This window comes from Mastacembelus armatus, chromosome 6 (assembly GCF_900324485.2).
Source record: "Mastacembelus armatus chromosome 6, fMasArm1.2, whole genome shotgun sequence".
Lineage (NCBI taxonomy): Eukaryota > Metazoa > Chordata > Actinopteri > Synbranchiformes > Mastacembelidae > Mastacembelus > Mastacembelus armatus.
The window spans coordinates 11,659,348-11,681,345 of record NC_046638.1 but is presented as its reverse complement, the minus strand read 5'-3'; the positions used below and the strand labels follow the sequence as shown (position 1 = coordinate 11,681,345).

The 21,998-nt window shown below is 40.0% G+C and overlaps 1 protein-coding gene across 13 annotated transcripts in view; it reads left to right on the top strand.

Annotated features, from left to right (window-relative positions):
- The first annotated feature begins 18,266 nt into the window (after nucleotides 1-18,266).
- The window catches only part of mef2aa (myocyte enhancer factor 2aa), a 54,376-nt gene continuing 50,644 nt past the window's right edge, over nucleotides 18,267-21,998 (top strand). For 5 of the 13 annotated variants that reach the window (XM_026312025.2, XM_026312035.2, XM_026312031.2 and 2 more), the window contains exon 1: nucleotides 18,268-18,539. The gene's annotated coding sequence lies outside the window, so the exon portion shown is untranslated. Of the gene's footprint in view, nucleotides 18,540-20,581; nucleotides 20,732-21,998 lie in introns of those variants that run through there. The other 8 variants (XM_026312034.2, XM_026312030.2, XM_026312033.2 and 5 more) reach the window with 4 other exon arrangements.

Here is a 21,998-nt window from a genome sequence, read left to right as displayed (position 1 = left end):
ATAAGAAATGTGTTTCAGTACGGAAATCAAAGTATATGTGCAAGTAAGGCCGCTGTTAAGAAGTAGAAACAAAGGCAACTACTTAAGCCAGGCACACCCTCCTTTAAACTGACTAAAGCTGTCCACAGCAAACGCATGATAGTTGCAGTACGATAAGATAAGCTGTCTTTCCATCCAGCAGCATTGTTCCACGCCAGTGCTTTGTTAAAACAATAGTTTTGTATTTATACTCTACGTGAATCGTATCTGCTATGGCAAAGACTTAGAATGTCTTAAACTTATGTTTATCCTTACCCAAACCTTGGCCTAATTTGAAACATATGCAGAAAACAAATCTGCTATTGTTTAACCACTAAAGCTTCTTCTCTTCTTTCTATTCAATGTCAAAATCAAAGATTATGGAGAGCTTTGGAGGTGATATCGCCATTCTTTGTTTAGACAAAGGCACGCTAAACCAATAACTGTGTTTTGTCTGCTGACAGTGTGTACATTCCTTCATAATTGCAGTTTTAGCGACATTGTGACAGGGAGATATGTGTATGGGGGGGTTTCATCTTTTCCCAGTGGCCAGGGAACCAAGCTTTAGCTGCTAAAACGTGGATCAGCAACTGTTCACCAGACATTTCCAAAATGATGCAGGGAGGTTTTTAGTACCCTCATGTCCCCGATATCAAAATGCTCATACTCACAAAAACTGCACTGCCGGCGACACACTTCTAAATGGAGGTGATGGTGCAGCTCCTTGTCCTTTGTACACTGTAGTCCGGCTTTGCAACCCCCTCATCTCAGCATTTAAGAGGGGAAAATTTGCAAGTTGCCAATTTGTTCACAGGTAATTCTGCATAAACAATTTCACCTCTTTCTATAATTATATGTCTAAGATGTGTGGCATCTGCAAGAGAAACAGAGAACCTGTCTGTACAAATGATGAATTAAAATGAGCATTAGATTTTTTTTCTCTTACGTAATCCAAACATGTACCATAAACTGTGATGCATGTTTAATATCCCATAAGTCAGGTAGTAATGTTTGATATGACCTTTTCTAGTATCACCATGTGACAACTTTGTGAATATGACACTTTTGTGAAGGCAACGCACATAAAGCAGCATTGCTGACTGAAACTGGCCCATTCTGCTTAAACGTGAAACGAATTGCTCACAATTAAGAATTGACCAAACCATACAACTCCCACACAAGGACTGTGCTTCCAAAATGAATATTTTGTGCAGTAGGACTATCAAAAGCAGTACTATTTTCCCATATCTTTGACCGCGAATGTGAATTTGAGGCTAAATGTCTGCCTGTGGTTCTGACCTTTGTGACTTCTCTGCTGAGTTAGTTCACATAAATGCAGGTTGTGTGATGCAGTGGTATCAATAATGGAATAAAGGCAACCCCTCCCTCTGGCTATGTGGGTCAGAGGAGGACCTCAGTGAATGGGAGAGATTGATGAGAGCATAGGGGAAAGTGTTGGAGTGCATGCCTCATAGTAGTGCAACCCAAGCAGCTCCCCCTGCACTTGTACTGAGCCCCCTCCCCCTTCTGAGCTGTACCAAGTGGCATGATTTAATATGACCTTCAAATTAGCCTTATTTTTTAGGGGCCCAATCCCTTCAGGGTCCTACCTGGAGGGACGGTTGGTCTTGTTCTCACTTTCTTTCTCTGTTTTTTCATTGGTTATCCTCTTGTGACCCCGTATAGACCAGAAAACAGCAGTAGCAAAGGTGACAGAGCTTCACTTTTGTTGTGTCTCTGATGTAATCAGACAAGTGTGTTATGTATTCCCGATTATGCAATTACACACATGCACACGCACATTTTACTCATTTTTTACTTTCATTACGCCTACACTCTCAAACAATTCTTTTGTCACATTCTCATTTCAGCATCTGCAGACAGTGATACATGAGGTGTTTTGAGAGGTGGGCGTGTGTGATGGTGGATGGCAGTCACAGTGGGACCTTTCTTCCACTACAGCACAGAACAACACTCTGTCAAGCCAGTCATTTATCACTATAGCTGTGGTTTATATACACACACAGCAGGTCATGCTGGTCCTCTGTCCAGACCTGATGCAGCACTCTTGATTATCCATTTGCATTAAGAGAAACACTTCTCTCTAATGGAACTAAATGACTCAGATGGCTGCAATTTGATGGAACGACTGTCTGCAAGGCTTCCATTTAAGAACTTTTTCAATCATTTTCAGGAGGATTTGATCACAGTTTAGATTTATTGTGATATGACAAACTTTAAATTCATCTCTCTACACCTGTGTCAAAATGTGAAAAGTGAAGTAGGTCCTTGCAAACTCACCTCACCAATCAACAACAATCTACTGCAATTGATAGAAACAAACACTTCTGTAATCACTCAGGTCGTGAAACTGTTAGCTGATGCTTAGTTGATGTGCTAAGTGTACCTCTTAGTTGTGTGCACAGTGCAGCAGAGCAGCCTTAAAGGTGACCTTATATTGTACAGGCATATGTTGCACCCTTTTGGGAAAAACTTTGACTTTTGTTTTATTTTTATTACACTTGAGTGAAGCCTTATCCCAGAGAACACAATACACCTCCATACTGGCATTATAAATTTGATTTGCAGAAGTGTCATGGAAAGCCTTATAACATTCTCAGCTTTTGAACTAACCTTGTACAGAAGCGTGCATGGAAACTTTTAACTCACCAAATGAAGATACCAATACTGATTAGACAACAATTATGCAACCATCAAACGCTCTATTAGAAGTATTCAAAAAGAACAGATATTACTTTTCATGGTAAATATTACTTATAAAGGTAAATAGCCAGAAAATTCAAATTCAAAGCTGTATTTTTCTTTCCAGGTTCCCCCTGCTTGCTTTTGACTCTCGGCCAGACATTTGGAGCTAATTCTTCAGCTATCCTGCTGGAAAATGAGCAGAGAGTATTGTAACTCACAGGCAGAGAGAGAGTTAGAGAGCAAACATCAAGGGGAATCTAGTTGGAAAACATAATAAGTCATCATGTTAGCTGTGGAGCAAAAGAGATGGTGTGAAAATAGGCAAGAGGACGACCAGACATGGGGCATGACTGATGGCTAGGTAGGATGGGGGCTGGTTGCTCCAGAAGGGCAAACCTGACCTGATTGATTATCCAGGTTTTCAGAGAGGCCACCATGCCTATTTACGTATGATGCTTTGGTAGCATTTTGTAGAAGTAGTAAAAACACATAATGAAAAGCAGCCAGTGCAAAATGAAAAATTATTATGGGTAAATTAGGAAACTGAGAATCAGTCCATGGGAACTATAATACTATAATATTTATTCTGCATTATTTATTTTGAATGATTTCTGTTTACCTCTTGAAAGCTAATTAATTATGCTCTATACTTTATTATAGAATTTTATTTTACAGAAAGTAGGAGTGGATGTTTCATGAGTAAATTCAATCATATTTGTTGTAGGTTCTAGTTATGTAATTTTTAAACATTCACTTTAGACACAATCACGCTTAAGTGGTTACTTCAGCGTTCCAACGTGCATGCAACCACACTCTCATTCATTTTCTATATTAGTACATTTCAGTGTTGCAGTGGGAGCTGGAGCCAATCTGAGCTGACACCAGGTGAGATGCAGTATACACCCTGGACAGATCGTCAGTCTATCACACCACAATATGCTGATTTTTACAATATTCATCTTTTTTTTTGTTTAGTATGCTGGCCTGCGAAGGTTTGCTAATTAATGCTCTACACAAACAATGGAAATGTCGTTAAACCAAAGAACTGAAAATGACATTTTCACCTGATTGCTACTCTAGATGAAACATTTAAGTACCAGCATTAATACCATGTTTTCTGAGGGGAAATCAGTGCCTGCATCACATGTCATAGCAATCCATAGCTGTTGAGCTGTTTCATAAAAACCGGACATCAACCTGCTGTGGAACTAGAAATTAATTCAGGAGCTCAGTTGAACTGATACTGGGGAGTATCCATGTCTACACATGGCAATCAACTGGATAGTTGTTGAGATATTTCAGCATGGACCAAAGCAATGGACCAACACGCCTATGGGAAGGCAGACCAGAATTGCCATTTATATAAAGAAAGATTTACATTTCTCTTGTCTGTTTAATTTTCGCTACCAGAACTCCTTGGTTACAGTGTTATAATGAGAGGCTCAGTGTACTTTGAGGGTTTTATTTCATTAAACATCATATCTAATCTCTCTAGTCTCTCCTGACTAGTGTATGGCTCAGCTCCATGAAGTACAACAGAAGAAATGCTTAGAATGTGCTACACCAAAGAGCTTTTTTCTTCATTTGGATCGTGGGATTGCTGTCTCCTGGCTATCTAATGCAGTATCTAGTATTTAGCCAGAGAGGTTATTACAGGGAGAGGGATATCATGGAGCATTATCCACCGACATGGTATAAAAACAATTGTGAAAATGTACTGAGCACTTTGTAAGAACATGACCAGCTGCTTGGCTGCTTAAAGAAGGAAAGAGGATACATGCTGCTTCCACGTTGCACTTTTCCTCTGTTTTTTCTTCTTTGAACCTACTTCAAACATTAGTCAGTGTGTGTTTAGTGTCATGCCAGCCATGTGGATGGCATATGTTAACATTGCAACTGGAGTGACTGGTTATAGGTGTGTGTGTGGTGACCAGGGGCCATGTCCCTGAGCTGTATCTTTGATGGGAGGTGGTGAATGCCAGTGGTGGAAAGGTGATGACTGAGGTAAATGTATGCATGGAAACAATTCAAATGAAAACAGCATTCAACAGTGGCCACATGAAAGTCCCCTTTGTGGGGCTCTGCTACCTTACAGATGGTCAGCTTCCCTCATCCATTAAATAATAACAGTTCTCCAATCCCTCCCTGGGCCAGATGCGCTGAATCTGTATGTTGCTAAATGGAAACAAATCAGCCAGGCTTTACTCTTTAATTGAGCACTGGAGTGTTTATTTTCTTGAGACTGTCATAATAAACTCCAAAAGTCCCATAAAAACTCAACTCTGAGGGCAGATTATCCCATTTAGCACCTCTAGACAGTATTTTCCACATGAGACAAGTCTTAAGTGCAGTTCTGCTGGTGGCAAGACTTCCACACGGGACTGGCCGCATCTTTAGTCACTCCTTATTTCTCCTCTGTGATCTTCCACTTAGAGGCACCCCTTGTAAAAGCAGCAGTTGGGAGGAGGTCGCCCTGACATCTTTATCATAATTGCCCTAAATACCCCCATTAGAGAAGCTAGCCAGTATCCTCAATAACACTAGTCATCCCTGGTAGCACTGGTGCATCTAATTGCCTGGGCCTTTTTTGAAAGATTGCCTGACATCAGCAGAGCTCCCTATGGGCTGGCCCTGTTCATTCTCTGCCCAGCAAAGCATATCGTTATCGCAGCCAGCAAAGAGACCCGGCCTCCCTGCTCCTGGATAATTAACTGTCTGGCTTAACTGCATAATGGAAAAGGGAACATCGGAGGTATGGTAGTTTTTCAAGCAGGCCTTGGAGAGGAGAGGTATGAGACAATACCAGGGTCATCCATGCTTACCATTTTTCAGTGGGATGGGTGATAATGTAGAAGGATAGGGAGTCATATTAGAGGCAGAAGCTGGTTATGGAGGATTGGTTTCATATGATAATTAGGCCCATATGCTAATTGCTGAGGAAGCTTGATGAATTTCTCCAGCCCGGCTCTCAATCGTAGTGGTTCGCCTATCAGCTGTCCCCTACCGTCCTCCACTTCAAAGGCTTGAACCATCTTTACATAGCACTACATTAACCCCCCCACCCCCCACCCCATCACATTAAAAAAAAAAACATGAAGAGCAACAGCAGCAGGAGGGGGAAGTAAAGAAGCGTCTGCTGTTGTTTGACATTTACAAGTCTCTCAGTGAAATGCATCATGCACATCCTTGTGTGTGCGCACAAGTGTAATTAGAACACGGCAGGCATGTGTTTGTCTTTGTGTTGTTGTATGGTGGAGGCATCAAGGACAAGTGCATTAATGAGCACCTGGAGAGGAACAGCTTGTGTCTCCTGGTTAGTGTGACCGCGAGCAGGGCGCAGACTCCTTGACTGACTCCAATGACGTGACTGATGGAGTGGGAGGATTCTGTCAGATCTGGGGCACTCCCAGGAGCTGCAGTTTGTCTCGGCTGACAACAATGCTCACCAAAGGGGCCCCCATCTCACACATATCAGCTGGAAAGGCGAGAGAAGTTGTTGTCCTTCCCTCTGTACTTAGAGTCGTATTGTTCCTTCTTTCTTAAATTCTTACTTTTTCTCTTCATCACTATTCTTTTAGTCCCTGAATGTGTCATATGTACAGCTGCAAAATGCATACAATCTCCTATGTGACATAGATTTTTTTAAATTTTTTATTTTGTTGGTGTTCAACAGTCAAAGACGAACAATATCTGCATTACAAACTGGTCAAATGAGGATAAAGTATCTACCAAATATTATATTCATATTTTGTGAATGGCAAAAGAACAAAGAAAGTCATATCCTTAGTTACATATGGATTGAACAGGATACATATGGAATCAGGGATATGAGAGAGCAGCTGGATTTTAAAGTTTGGCATTGCTTGAAAGTGTACTTAGATACTGAGTGCAGCCCATAATGAAAAAAAGCATACGGACCTATCCATGTCACTTAGCAATCATAACAATTTTTTGGTCCCGTTATATTGATAATTTATCTCTAAAATGAAATAGTTGCCTTTTGTCTGGATTTCCTGAAGGCCCTTTAGAAAATTATGTAAACTCTTATTTAGAGCCATCATTATTGCTGTAGCTGTTTCTGCTGAAATGTTTAATGCAGCTTAAAAGTACATTTGTTCAAATAGAGTTTTTACCAACTGTCTATAGATGATCAAATTATCACTTTTCTTAGAACTTCTTGTTAATGCTTACTTAACGTTGCTCAAAACATTGAACATTTGAGTATCTACATAGGTTAGCACTGTCATCTCATAGCAAAAGGATTCCAGGTTTGAACCCCCTTTTGATCCAGTGTCTGTGTGGGTTTTCTGTGGGTACTCCTGCTTCTTCCCAGAGTTCCAAGACATACAGATAAGATGAACTGCTGATATTATATATATGAATGTGAGTATTTGTATCCATGTGTCAGCCCTGTGACAGACTGGTGTTCTATCCAATGTGTACCCTGCTTTTTGCCAGACCTTGGTGGGATTGGCTATAACTTTCATTCAACCCTTGAAAGGAATGAGCATTATAGATTATAGATGGATATCTACAATTCCATGACAAACTAGCAAACTCTATCTGGAGAGTATGTGATATGACTGTGATATGACGATTAGTTTTCTGGAAAGAAAACAAAAAGGAATAAGGACAAAAATGTCAAATAATGAATAAATGCAACCCACTGAGTCTGTTCACATTACTGTGCTGTAATCATGTTGAAAATATTCAGTAAGTGATAGGTATTCCAGCTTCCAGTCTGCTGGCAACAGAGCTCCTGGTTTTATAGGTACAATCATTCTCTAAAACGACTTTAGACACATGATAATCATTACAGTAAAGCATCCTTCAACTGATAGGGAAAAGTAAGCTTGGAAAACTGGAGCAACATATCACAGTTTTTCTCTTCTTATTGCCTGCTTTTATTCCGTATGCTTTGACTTTGGTGAGCTAAAGCCTGAAACAGAAAGAAAAGGCTCAAGGTGTTAAGGCTGTGCTCTTTTTTAACCTGTGACAAGACTTTGAAGTATGTTCTTCATTCACTCAGACTTAATCAGAGGTTTGATCTACTTTGAACATACACTTTTGGCAGTACAGTGTTTGACTTTTGCAAAACTGAAACTGCCAGCAGAATTATAAATGCTATGCATGTCCACAAATTTTGAATGTGGTATTTCCAAGTAGCAGGTTCTCTATTGAAAATCCCCATTGAACATACAGTATGTGCGTGTGTTACAACTGCCCATGTTTACCATCCTCCACCTCGGGCTATTTCCACTGAGAGGAAGATGCTGGCTAGGGTGCAACTCTGCAAATCCCACCTGGATGTGGCATTTGTAATAAACAACCTAGGGGCATGGCTGCCACCCTCTCTCGTTTCGCTCCCAGAGCTCCTCCTCAAGCCCCTTCAACACTGTTCATAAGCTCCCCTAACAACCTCTAATTTGTGTCTTGATTAGTGCCATATAAATTGCGGTTTGTTATTTCCTAAGTAACTCCATGGGTAACATGTGACATGGCTGTTTCACCACATGCTCTCTTTTTCTCTCTCTTTCACACATGTGCACACTTGCTCTTCATCACAGCGATAGCACATGAGGGGGAAGATATAGTTATTCAGGGAATTATCTGCCTCATTGGTGCCATATCTCATCTTGTGCTTTTGTGCCAAATGGCCGTGTTTCCATGGAGCCTGCCTGTGTTTACTGTGACGTGCCATGGCAGGGCCCTTTCTGGTACAGAGGGACTTAGCACACAGCAGTGGAGGGTATTTCAGTCCCCGTCTGGAGTTTTGGGGCTTACTTCTCTAGCTCTCCCCTCTCATCCCACCTGCTCTCCTTGCTGTTCCTTCACCGGGTGCCTGTGTGGCTGCGTGCTGGTGCTCCTGGCCCTGTTCTTAGACAGACAAGGCTAATTGAAAGAGAAGGCTGCTCTCTGCTGATCAGCTCTGACAGCAGTATCTTGCCAGAGGTGGGTGTGCCACCCCATGCTGAGAGTTTTCACAGCAAAATAACAGTGCTGTCGTGAAAAACACAGACTGCGCCACGATTACCCAGGCAGCTTGCCAGAGGAGCCAGATGAATTTTGCGGACAGAAGAAAGAGGGGAAACCCACTTTGTCTGCTTTACGACTTTAGGGAGGAGGGCTGTGCCAACATTTAGTGAGACTCTAACAGGCATTCTCCCATTGTATTCAGGGTTAGAATTAAATGAAACCACATATTTTAAAGGATACAACAATTAATGATAATGTTTGACCACAGATGTACAGTCTGTTATTTGTGTTGCTTTCCAGTGATACAGAATAAAAGGAATTGTTCACCCAATATTTAATATTCAACGATTAACAACTCATGCTATCCACTGAAGTTTGAACAAAAAATAAACACACAGGAAGTCATCTGAGCATTTGCCTAAACTTTTTTCAGGATAACAAAAATGTTCACAGTGATAACAAGGCTGATTCCAGTATTCATAGAAACTGTAATTAAGTGTTATTCCATCCATACATCCATTATCTATACCCACTTATTTCTAATTAGGGTCACAGGGAGCTGGAGCCTATTCCAGGTCTCTTTTGGCTGAAAGGCAGGGGTACTCACTGGACAGGATTACGTGTTATTGATTAAAAATATTCAATTGACTCTTTAGACGAGTTTCATTTTAGTTCGATCGAGTTTGATCTTCACATTCAAGCAGATAATTTTCAGTGTCTTCAGGTTTTAAGATAAACAGAACTTTTGTGCTGTTTCTAGACACAGGTCCTTCCCACTGCCCATATCACTGGTGCCACCATCCAGTGTGACTTGATACACCAGGACAGGCTAGGACCCCTCAGCAGGCCCACAGTGGACAGCTGTGATTACTGCTGACAATAATTTATGGTCCCCTCTGATTGAAAACATGAGAGCTGGAGATAGAAGAGCTGGTGCGGAGTCAAGGCACCACCTTAAGATATAAAACTGAGGCCGCAGCTGCTGTCAGAGGCAGGACTCCTGCCAAGCTCTGCAGGCCTTCTGCTCATCTAGACAAACACATTTCATTTTGCTCTCTTTTCTCTTCCTTTTTATTTGAACTTAGTGCAAAATCACTCTGTTCATCTTGAAAAAAAAGACATCAATTCACATATATCTCAGTCATGTGAGGTTATTCATTTGGTCAGAAGGGCAAAGAATACAAAGAAGGAGTACATAGAGTAGACCAATAAACTCCATGAAAGAAATGAGACCAATATTATATTGTCAATATAAATGTAATATTGATGAATGCTGTTTGTAGAAAGTTTGCAAGATGAAAGCAGGACAAATACTTATCCACCCTGTCCGATCAGGTGTCTCTACCCAGAGCTTTTCCAGCTCTGAGATTACCATGCTAATCCTAACAATAGCACTGTGCAGCTGGTTTGAACAACTAGCTGCACCATTGTTTATGTTGTCATCCCTGTTGGATTGTACTCATGAGGAATAACCATTTTAGTGGATTTGCATTTACTATTTCCAGGGATGAGGATCCCTCCCTCTTAAATAAAGTATGCTCTGGGTATTATGTTCTTTTTCTAAAAGAGACCTTGAACTAAAGAGAAGGGGTAGCAAAGCTCTTATGGATATAAAAACTGAAATTAAGCAACCTCTTGATTAAATTGAAGATTTAAATGGAATCAAATGGTATGAAAGTCCAAATATGCTTGAGTAAAAATGTTTGCTTTTAAAATAGGTTGTCTCAAAATTGTCTCTTTGGTTTCTTTATGATTTCTAGTTATGCGAAATGAAAAATATAATATGTTTAATAAATTATCATGTGTATTTGAATTCTACCAATCAGTTTGAATTCCAGTTATTTAACATTTATTTAACATTTATAGCTTTCAGATTGTTTATAAATTGCCAAAATGTATAAAATACTTATTTTAACTTTATGGTGCTGTCTAAATTGAAAGTAAAGGCTTATTCAACTTATTGCACTAACTTTCTGTCTAATCGCTGTCTGTTGGCTGTAAAAATAGCACGTCAGTCTAAGGATGGAATATGTTTCCGCAAAGAGCACAATGGTTTGCTACAGCAACAGGCAAGGGAATGGAATCCCCCCAGAATTCAAGGCACATTACTTTGTTGTTTTGCAGAAGAAAGACTTTATTCACATGGCTGCATATTTAAAAACTATGAATGCATTGACTGCAACCAATGTTTGTGAATGATACAGCAATATCTTATCAATGTATACAACACTGTCATTATTGGAAAGCTTGTTAACCCTAGAAGTGTAATTACAAGACAAATCATCATTGGCTCAATACCTGTATACGCAGGTATTTTAAAATTTGCAATCTGAAAATATAGAGTTGGTGTTTTATTGAGAAAGAAATCCCATTATGGTCACTGGTATGAGTGTTTTATCCTTGTGCTTTTGCTAATAGGGACAAATTTTGTACCTTGGATGATGGAGAATGGCTTTTTCTTAATCTCATATGATTACCCTGAGCAGCTAGCTTGTGGCCATTAATCCCTCTTTTTATAGTGATAGTAATAATTCCTGCACTTTGTCCCAGAGACACCGCAACCATTAATCACTCTCACAAGGGACTGAGTAGTGTCCATTTAGCTCACGGAAAAACATCTACCTTTGTACTGCACATGAACAGTCTCTGTGACTGTGTCTGATAGACTGAGGAAAAGGTGAATGCAAATTTATTAGAGAAAGGAATGTGATTATTTAGATCAGTTTAATGTTGCAAGATAATGTGTTAATGATATTTGAAATAGTATTGAAGGAATTAAAGGAAACAGAAAGTCAAGCGTACATTATGGCAGAGTTAACTCGTGGTTGTTTTTGGTTGCTTGATGCTCTTTAGCTCACAGAAGGCTGATCCTATCAGACTTGCTATCTCTTTTTCTCTCTCATCTCTGCCTCCCCACCCACCTTTCTTGCTCGCATTCACTCTGCCACCTGCACACACTCACATTCGTACACATCGATGACATAAAAAGACTATTTTCTGATGAATAAATTTGTATATTTTAGAACCGATCCCCGTTTCGGCAAGTATTCTCCAGAGGCCCTGCCTTCTTCTCTCCTGAGTTCCCCTGCAACCCAGTGGAGTCATTAGTCTGCTTGCTGTGTTGAACTCTTTAATCATCTGTGTGTTACATAAAAAGAGGACTATTCCTCAGTGACACACAACGGCATGCTCAGCTTGGTTGGGGCTTGCTTTGATGTGTATAGGCTGTTGTGTTGTGTCTGCACTATAGGCTTCTTCAGGCTCAGTTTTTCCATTTCTCTGTGGAGGTGAGATAAGATGTCAGTCTTCCTCTTGTTGCAGTAAAGAGTGTATAATTTGCTACTATATAGAAGCATTGGGCCTTTGTAGACATACATCCTACACCGGTTTATAGTGCAGAGTTTGTTCCTGTGCATACGTTTTGAATGGCTGATGTTCATTATGTCTTTGTGATTTCAAACAGTTCATCTTCACTTTTGTTGAAAAAATGTTAAAAATTGTTTTTCTAGTTTCAAACACAAATGTTTTACAATTCTTTGTCTGTCTAAATGTTATTAAAACTTCATATGATTCATCCACATGCACATATACAGTACATGCTGCATTGAGGTTCCACAGGGATGGAGGCAGGCAGCTGCTGCTGTGGTATCAGGTTGCAGGTCTGTCAGACACAGTGGTGAGGAGTTGTCCCGCATCTCGGCTTGAGAGGGCAGAACAATGGAGCCGCAGTGCAGACAGAGCAACAGAGGGCACGACAAGCCGATCTGTCAGCCTGGCAGAGCGGCACGGGCTACTCCGGCCCCAGACCCTCTCTTTGCACATACAATGGAGGGTGGGAGGTCAAGAGCATGAGGAAATGGAGGGGAATTCCCAGCATACTATAATAAAATGGAGTCCTCTATTTTGGTGACTGAAGGAATAGGACACAATTAGGCTACACCCAGAATACATCATAACTTTCAACAATTTTAGTGAGGTCATTTCAGTGGGTCAGTGTGCAGCTGGAGATAATCAGTTTATGGGTCAGTGGTTCACTGTCTTGCACCACTGCTCACTACGTTTGCATAAATGTAAATGACTTGTCTGTCTGACAGCTGAACTTGTACCCTGAGACCATTCCAATGGTCTCCTCATGGTCATCAGACCTGCTTATAAATGACATTTTGAGAGAAACACAACACTTACTTAACTTTATCCCAGTAAGGTAAAAGATTGTTTGGTGCACCAAATGAGCATCCAATAAAGCTGAGTGTGCCTGATAGAATGCAGGAAGAATAATATTACTTCAGACCATCTCTGCTCTGAATTCATTCAGCAAGGCCATAATATCTCCACCTTTGGCTTTTATCTATTGAGCACATGTATACTGCCCCAGTCTGTTTAGGGGATATAGGTATTTAGTTGGGGCTGTGTACAAACAGAGGTCCTGAAGACCGCTGCTTTCAGAGTGGTGACTAAAGGGGGCTAGTGAAAGCCAGATTTTGTTAAAGCTCTTAATAAGGCACAGTGTGATCTGTAAGCCTGGAGGCGGCACTGTGTGCAAACACTTCAACCACTCGTGTGATAGGGCAATCTGTGTATGGAACACCGGATGGCCTAACAACTCTGTTATTTCACACACAACTCTATTTGGCCTTTCTGATATCCTTAATTTGGAAGCTGAATTTGATATAGTTCTGCAAATATTTGCTTAGGCACACATTAGCATTTGCCTGGTATGTTACGATAAACAAACCGCAATGGTGTGCTGAATGTAATAAATGTTAAACAGTGCATGCAATTATATACTTCACATATCTGGCCCTCCACAGTGAAAGCATGCTTTGTGGACCTGATCTCTATTTTGACAGATCGTTATGCGCTTTCTGACCACCTAGGGTCATATTCAGAAATTAACTGTTTATGAGATGCCTGGGGTAGATAGGAAATTCTAAGCATATCTCAGTGTGATGAAAGTATGCATTTAACTTTTAATTTCACAGTCTCAGGGAGCAAAAATTAGATTTAAATGGACAGAGAAAATGGATAATAGTTTTATGCAGAGCTTAGAAGGTATACTCTGTAACAAGTGGGATGTTTAGCCCATTTTCTACTTTTCTAACTATTTGTTCTTTAAGACACAAATTTCAAACCATAGCCTGAGGAATGGACTCCACCTTTCCTTTTCCCTTTTTCTTTACTGTTCTATTAGTTGTGCACTTTCATTTTCCCTTCTTCACCGCAGAAACTGGGCTTGGCATACCAGGCAAGGCCTATTTCTTACTATAGATTTAGGCTTTTTGTCTGTATCGTGGATTTGTTCACCCTGCCACAGTACATGCTCAGTATTTCTATTATGTCCATGAAAACAGAACAGTAAATCATTTAGGGGAGTTTTTGTGAAGGACTTGACTTTAGCTGCAAGACCACACTGTGAGCTGGGAAACTATCATGGAGATTAGACAGGTATAGTTTACGTCTCATTTGCAACCAGTGCACACCTAGTTATTCATCTGGAAGAGATGCACTTATAGGTTTTGATGAAACGTAGCTCTTGTGCCTTTAGAGATTGAATGGACATCCATCCATTGATGTCAATTTGAGCTAAAATATCTGCCAAATGAATGTGACGTATTGTTACATCTACAGTGTTTCTTGATGTTCAACTTCAAGTGAAAAATCACGCAATCACTCTGAACAAAGATCCTTAATTTAATGGCACTCCTGCTGTGATTAAGAATAGAAGTAGTGAGTGTGAGAGCTAGAAAGTGGGGCATCAGCGGTCAGCTGTACAGTATTTGGATTATAAGTCAACATGCTTTTAGCTGTGCTGCATGCTGAATCAGCTGTTCCTTTGTAAGGATAGTGAATGATCTTAATCCTGTATATCCAGGTAACCTTCTTTGAAGGAGGAAGAGTACAAGAACAGTGTAGGCGTTATTATCAGGCAATGTCTACACAAAAACATGCAAAGTTCACATCGAAGCTCAGGATCTGGTAAAGATGTTGGCACTGAACAGCTGGCATACCGTGAGGGAAACAAGTAAGGGGGGCTTTAAAGTTGCAACTTTATATCCTTTGTGAGAATACATATACCTCCATTTTCAGAATGGCACCAGCAGTTTCTCTTACTTCTTGGTAGTTCTGAAGTAAGCTTTTCTCAGGGTGGTGACAGCTTGTAGCACCGGTGTGAGAGGAAGAGAAGACAAAGCACTCTGTTCTCCGAGGCTGTGTGTGATTAATGACAGAGGTGTGTGTTGCAGTGGGCACCCTCGGAGCAGCTACAGATCAGTCTTCCTGTAAGACAAATCTGACACTCACCAACCTCACCGCCCCACCTGCTACCCCCTCACTACCATCAAACCCTCAGTTTTTTACAGCCAAGTGCACCCAGCACGACATCACACTCATAAATCATCCTAAACAAAGCATGTTTAATCTGTGACGTGCAGGCCTGACATGCAAATTTATTACCTGTTGTAGGAAAACTGCATGTGCTCCACTGAGTCAAGCCTCTATTTACCTTTGAGAAACCAGTAAAATACTGGAAAGACGTCTGCAACAAAGAAAGCTGATGATGGCAATGTCTTTCAGGCTGAATTCAAGAGACAAAGCCCCACTTACCGAACCATCCCACTGCCTTTTCATGGTGGATGACATGCTTGCATGACTTTCTCGACTACACTTGCCAAAAAGATTTAGGGATTTTTCTCGAGCACATTTGTAAAACATGAATACCAAATTATCTCTTGTGGATTAGAATTGGATTGCAGTTCTATGCCTGGTATGAGTCATAATGCTTAGTGAGAACTGGGCACCTACTACCTACAATTGCTTGATAGGGTAGGTTTTCAGAAATCAACCATGCAGCAATAGAGCATTGTGAGGGAATATGTATGTGTTCAAAATCAGCAGTAATTCAGACAATGTGATAGCAAAAGTGAAAGTTAGTATTAGGGAAAATTATCATTTTCTGTATTTATGTTAGTGTTTTGTGTTAGTGTTTCATATAACAGCCATCAGTTAAAAGGGTCTAATGCTAAAACACAGCACCTGTAGACAGAACACAGTGTCTTGTCTTAATGCTGCCTAGGTAAACGGTGATGATAGATTCAGCTATCTTTAGGTTTCTTGGTATACAGTCTGACAAACTGAATTACAGTAGCATTAGCTTGACGTGGAATAGCTAAAATGCCAAAGAGAACTGGCTGAAAGGCAGAAATTAGAGTGGTTTCTCCCACACATTCCCTTTGGCAGACTCCCTTGATCCTGCTCGTCCTCAACATGTCTTTACACTGTAAATGGTGGGAATGAGAAGTGATGGCACCTGCTGACTGGTTTTGGCGATGTCAGAAACTCACACATACACAGCAAGCCGTTTGCTTATGATGCAATCATCAAGTCAGAAAATCTGTGAAATTCGTGAACTGTGAAATACCTAGATCATTTTTGCCTCATAAAACTTCAAAGTTTTATCCAATAAAGCCAAAAATTGCATCAAGGCATCATGAATGTTGTCTTTTTTGTTTTGCTTTTTTTTTTTTTTTTAAACTGTAACCACAGAAATTCATAGCAGGCTTTTATTTTGAAAAAAGGGAAGACACTGGAGAAAGTGTCTTCTATTTCATTTATACAAATATAAGTTTGTAAGTATGAAAATCACCCAGCGACCTATGACTTGGTGAATTTTGTGAATCATTCGAGGTGATTAATTAAATAATACTTGAAATTAGGGACAAAATGAATAATGGTAAGAGCAATTTCATTCCTGACCTTGTTAAATTTTTAATGAGCTCAGTACAGTGGAGATTTTGAGCTATAGGCTCATGTGAATATTAGAGATAATTAAAGAGCTTATGTTATTATCTGGATCTCTGCACATCTGCAGGAAAAAAAGGGGTCCATCAAGCAAACAAGACATTATACTGTAGATATTTGGACTACTTCACCTTGCAGTTCATAAGCATTCAGCAGTGTGACAGACAGAGAAAAATATATTAAGAAACCCGAGAGACTGGTTTTCTCTAGAGATATCATCAACTCATCATAAGGGCATTTGTATGCTGTCATTCTCTAACTCAGGAAGAGCACGGATGCTCAACAAAACCTTCTGGAGAGTGTCAAAGTTGAAAAGAAGTAAGATTTAAACACAAGAAAAACATCACAGACCACCTGAGACGTCATTTCTAACATTAAACCCTGTATAACAAACACATAAACTGCACTGTCTAGATTTTCAGAAGAGTTTGACTGCAGTTGACCATTAAACTTAATAAGACACCTTCCTCCTGACCCACAGTCAATGGCGTTCTCAAAGCTTTGTGTTATTTGCTCCAGTTTCCCCAGCAAAGTGATCAACGTGAGGGTTTTCATTTCAAGTGTCATTCCTTCACATTAACAGTTGTGTGCTATTCTATGCTATTTGGAGCTGGCAGGCCTTGGTTACTTTTAATTACAGTGGGTAATGAGAGAAGCGATCCAAACTGTGAGACATAGAGTATTTTTAGATCTTGATCTTGATTATCTAACACGCTGCTGCAGTCTACTCAGATAACATTTTGTTAGAAGACTTTTGTACCATCAACATGATTAAAAATGTTCTGGATGCAGAGTTTTTAACACGATAATAAGCAATTTGCTGTAAAAACTGAAATATCAGTTTTGATAATTACCTGGAAATTGGTATAAATTTGTTAAAAAAAATGGCATAAAGCTGTTATGTAAAAAGTCACTGAAATAACATTTGCTGACAATGTTTGTCTGGTTACTGAATGTGTATTGGGCAGCGATTGGGAGACCACAGATTGTTTAGGGGATGCTGAGGGCTTTTCAGAATGGCTTTTTAATGAGCCCCAGATAATGAAATGTTATTTCAGAGCTCAGTGGTTAGACTGCTGTCTCAGAAAACTGTGTGACTCAGTGATGTTTGTGCTTTTCTCATTTACAATATAAACACAGATTTCTTTTCTTGATATCGTATTGTAGATCAAACATGACTTATATAGCCTAATAAAGGTCGCTGCATGAGATGCATGTTTTAGGCCCTTTTTTAATTGGCAAGAAAGAGTGTCTGGGTCTATTTGTGGTCTAGTGTAATGTTGGAAATGCCAGCTGTCGCGCATCAAAGCCCTGCTGGAACAAACCGTTATTTGGCACGTCCCTGCAACTTGTTGAAGTACATCACTTATTCTTTAAAATCTAAGTTTTCCTCTTAGTTTATGAAAGCAAGTGATGGTAAATGAACACTTGGTAAACCCCCAAAAAATGTATGGATTTGTTTTAAAGAAACATGAAAAATGTAGACTATGTAGAAGTATTTCACCATTTCAAAAATTTAGCATTTTCTCCCAAAGTGTTCACTGTGCTGAAGATAAAATATATCTTTATATCAAAACATGTATTGATTATAGACAGATCGATAGATAAATAGATAGATAGATGGATAGATAGATGGATAGACAGCTTTCTGACAAAGACACAAAAATCCTCCACACCTTCAAGAGATATGAATGACAGCAGTGGCTGGATCCAGTGAGCCCTTAGCCAAGCCCCATCACATAACACATGCCCAACATGTCTATGTCCATCTGGGGTCCTGCCCTTCAAACCACTGCCTCTCTTGCTCTCTGCCGGCAGAGAGACCAAGGGACAAGAGGAGAAACAGGCGAGAAGACGGGCCTCTTAGGGCTCACAGGGAAGCATCCAAAGCCAGCTGGTCTGGCTTTGAAGCAAATCAATGGGCAGAGTGAAACAAAGGCAGCAGAAAGAAGCAGAACAGCTGTAGAGAGAAGAAAAGGAGAAGATAAAGAAAGTTGATACGTGCAGGAGGAAAAGGTTGGAACAGCAGGTCCTGCCAACAGGTGAGACACAGGTGTCAAAAGAAGATCTTGACTACTCACACATGATGTAAATGTGATTGGAAATACCATTTAATAGTTCCACTATGTCACATTTGATTCAGGGTTTGACTGTGAATCTACTGCAAAATGTTTTCTTTTGTGTGGTTTTACAGCACATGCTGAAAGTACCACACCTTCTTTTACTGCATCGGGTTTAGGTAAATCCTAATGAGCTGGTATAAATCATCTCTGTCAGTTGCATTAGTGTCAGATGCCGTTCTTTGTTGCTACAATCACTCTCGGAAGATGATAAGAATGTATATCAACACAAAAGTGTTGCTAGAGGAGATGCTGAAGGCAATTTGGGTACACACTGTTGTCAGATAGCATCACTGTGAACTCACTCAGAATCACTATACAGCATAAACTTTTGTGATGAAAAACACTCCAAGAAAACAGCTGGAAACTGTTTGTCTGATTTTTTTTGTCACAACTGCCTGATGCACTACTGGTCTGTTTAAAGCAGGTGGAATATCTCAGTGCTTTGGTATTTTTCTTTAGGAGCTGGAATTTGCACAGCATAGCAAAATTAGACTACAGCTTGAGCAAGTGGCAGGAAGAGCTGACCGGCATGCCTTAATTTTGCCTGAACCAGTGTATGAACAAAAACCGAGAGTCTGACTACATTTAAAAAACTTAAAACTATTGTCTTTTTAATGCCAGCATTATTGCAGCATATTGCTCTAAACTTTGACATAAGAAGAATATAAAAATTGGAAATTAAAATCTACATACTAAGGTGTTGCTATAAATGCAGGCGCTGTTTGTAGCTGCATTAAAGGATGAAGCCATATGATATAAAAGCAACCATTCAAAAACAACAGGACATGGCTGTGCTTCTAGATAATGAGTAGGCTAATGTGTGAAACCTTGTGCAACGTCTATAACACCTCTCACATCCTTTACATAGGTAGTAATACACTAATGGAGAAAAATATAACACAAAAATAGTAAAAGTAATTACTGGAGGTAACAATTCTGCCAGTTTGACATGTGTATTCCTTTATTATATAGTTAATAAGTAAAGCTGACAGATAAATACAGTTAACTAAAAACTAACATATTTTCCTAAGAAAATGTAATAGAATATAGGAAATGGTTGAGTAAACTTTGAATATGCCTATTTTCCAACACTGTGTTCAAGGCCTATGAGAACTGACATGTTATAGGTTTAAACTGCGAACTTTCTGTATTTTTCCATGTGCATCTGTCACTTCAGCAGTTAGTCTAAACCCTATCTAATGTTCATCCCATTAATAAAACAGATCTACATATGTTTTCAATAGGACACGATAATTGCGCTACATTTCTATAGCACCTGCTTCCAAAAACACTATTGAACAGACAGTCCACTCACCACACCTCCTCTTATCCTTCCTATTACACGTGACAGGCTGATATGCGAGTCCATCAGGTCCCACCCCCCCTCATTTTTGTAATTGGCTGCTCAACAGACGCTGCAGTTTTTCATTGGCTCAGGGAAATGTCCTTTAAACCGAATTCCATTGCTGTTGTCTTAGAGATATGACGTCAAACATGTCCAACGTGAAGCAAACAAGTTGGAAAAGTAACGTTAGTTGTCCTAAAGTGACATTAGTCGACTAAGAAGTTTACTTTCCATATTATTTCACTGTACTGTACTTCTTTCTGTGTTATTCTGCCAAAGTTTCCATAACTTTTGTCTGTTTTACAGCCCTACTAACTGACTCACCCCCACGGCGGATTTGTTGTAGAAGAAAAGAAAATAGAATATCTATATCTCTATATATGTATATATCTATATCTATATAAATACAGATATAGATATATAGATATATATATGATCAGTACAAAGCTCGATACGGACTCAGTTCACTTTTATTTTATTTATGCTTTCAGGCTTTTAACAACTTGTTCTAATTTGAGTGTATGCGTGTGTGAGCGAGAGAGAGAGGGGGAGAGAGAGGAGAGAGAGAGAGAGAGAGAGAGAGAGAGAGACCGTTCGTCAGATAAGGGGAGGAGTCTTTCACTGACAAGAGGGAGACTGGTTTTTCTGAGTTTGTCAGCTCCCCCTAAAATAGCAGTCAGCGTGTAAATGTGAACTGAAATTACATTTATCCACTGGAGCCACCGATATAGAGTGTCTATATACAGCGACTGACTTGGGAGTAAAGGTGAGTAACGGAAATAGAAACAGTGTTGCGGAGTGAGGCAGCGGTCCTGTAGCTTCAGTGAGTGAGAGTAGAAAAGCGCAAGAGGGAGACGTAGAGTGGGGTTTGGAAGTAGGGAGACATTACAGTACAGTATCTGTGTTCTGTTGGGTAGCTACATGCACAATGTGAACGTAAATGTCGTTTAACATCAGCCGCGTTCACTGATCCGCGAGGGTTCGATGCCGTAAAGTGTGCCAGATCTGTGCGCTTAAAAGGGCGCAGTCAGACGCGCGCACTGTTGATTATCAGTCAGTTTACAAGAAACTTGTACGGGATTCATCGTAAACAGTAATGCGCCGGTGATAAGCATTATAGCGTTACTGTTGGACCTTCAAGATGCTCCATTCGTGTGTTAGGCTCTACAACTGAACCGTCCTCGGGGTTTGTTGTGGGATCGAAAGTGTGAAATGGGCAAAATAGTAATCAGTGTGTATATAATAACAGTGTTGAGCCATCTCAACAACAGAGGTTCACGGAGTGTCACAAGAAGTTGAGGTCTGAAATTGAGTTTATAACATGCAGGCCTTTGTTGTATGTTGGCACATTGTGCAACATGTAAACCCTTTCACGCTCCTTTAACTCAAAAACCAGCCAAATCAATATATTTTTTTATATCTTCTATACTTTTGAGTTTTACGTATGAGCGCTAAAGGTTGCCAGGTTTGGTCACTGTTTGGCATCTAGAGGGTGCTGGTCACCCCGTGCGCTGTGACTTCAGTGTCTATATTTATTATTATTATGACATTATTTTATTTAAGAGAGATGATTTGGGTTAATGGCTATGTGAAGCTGCATTAAGCTCAGCTGAAATGTGCCCAATCGAGTGAATTAGTGTGAGATGTTTTATAGATAATCTAGATGGACTTCTCACTTAATAAGAAGATAACTTGAAGAGCAAGAGCCCACTTTAAAATGACAGTCCACATTAAATTCCAGATGAGTTGCATGTTCACTTTTGTAGCTGTGAGAGTGGTTCTTTGCTGCCTGGTGGTTTGTTGAATCTCTCTGACTCTCTTGACCTTAACCACCAGCTACAGTGAGCAGTGGCCAAAAGTAACCTGACCTTCTCAAATGTTTCTAGTGTATGCCTACACTCTAAATATCTCATTAATATTGTATAGAGTAGTTTTTATTCAGTTGTAACTGAAAATACTACTAACATAGCCTAAATTGCTCTTCTGTTTTTACAAGCTAATATTGGTAAGAATTAAGTCTTTGGAAAATGTTT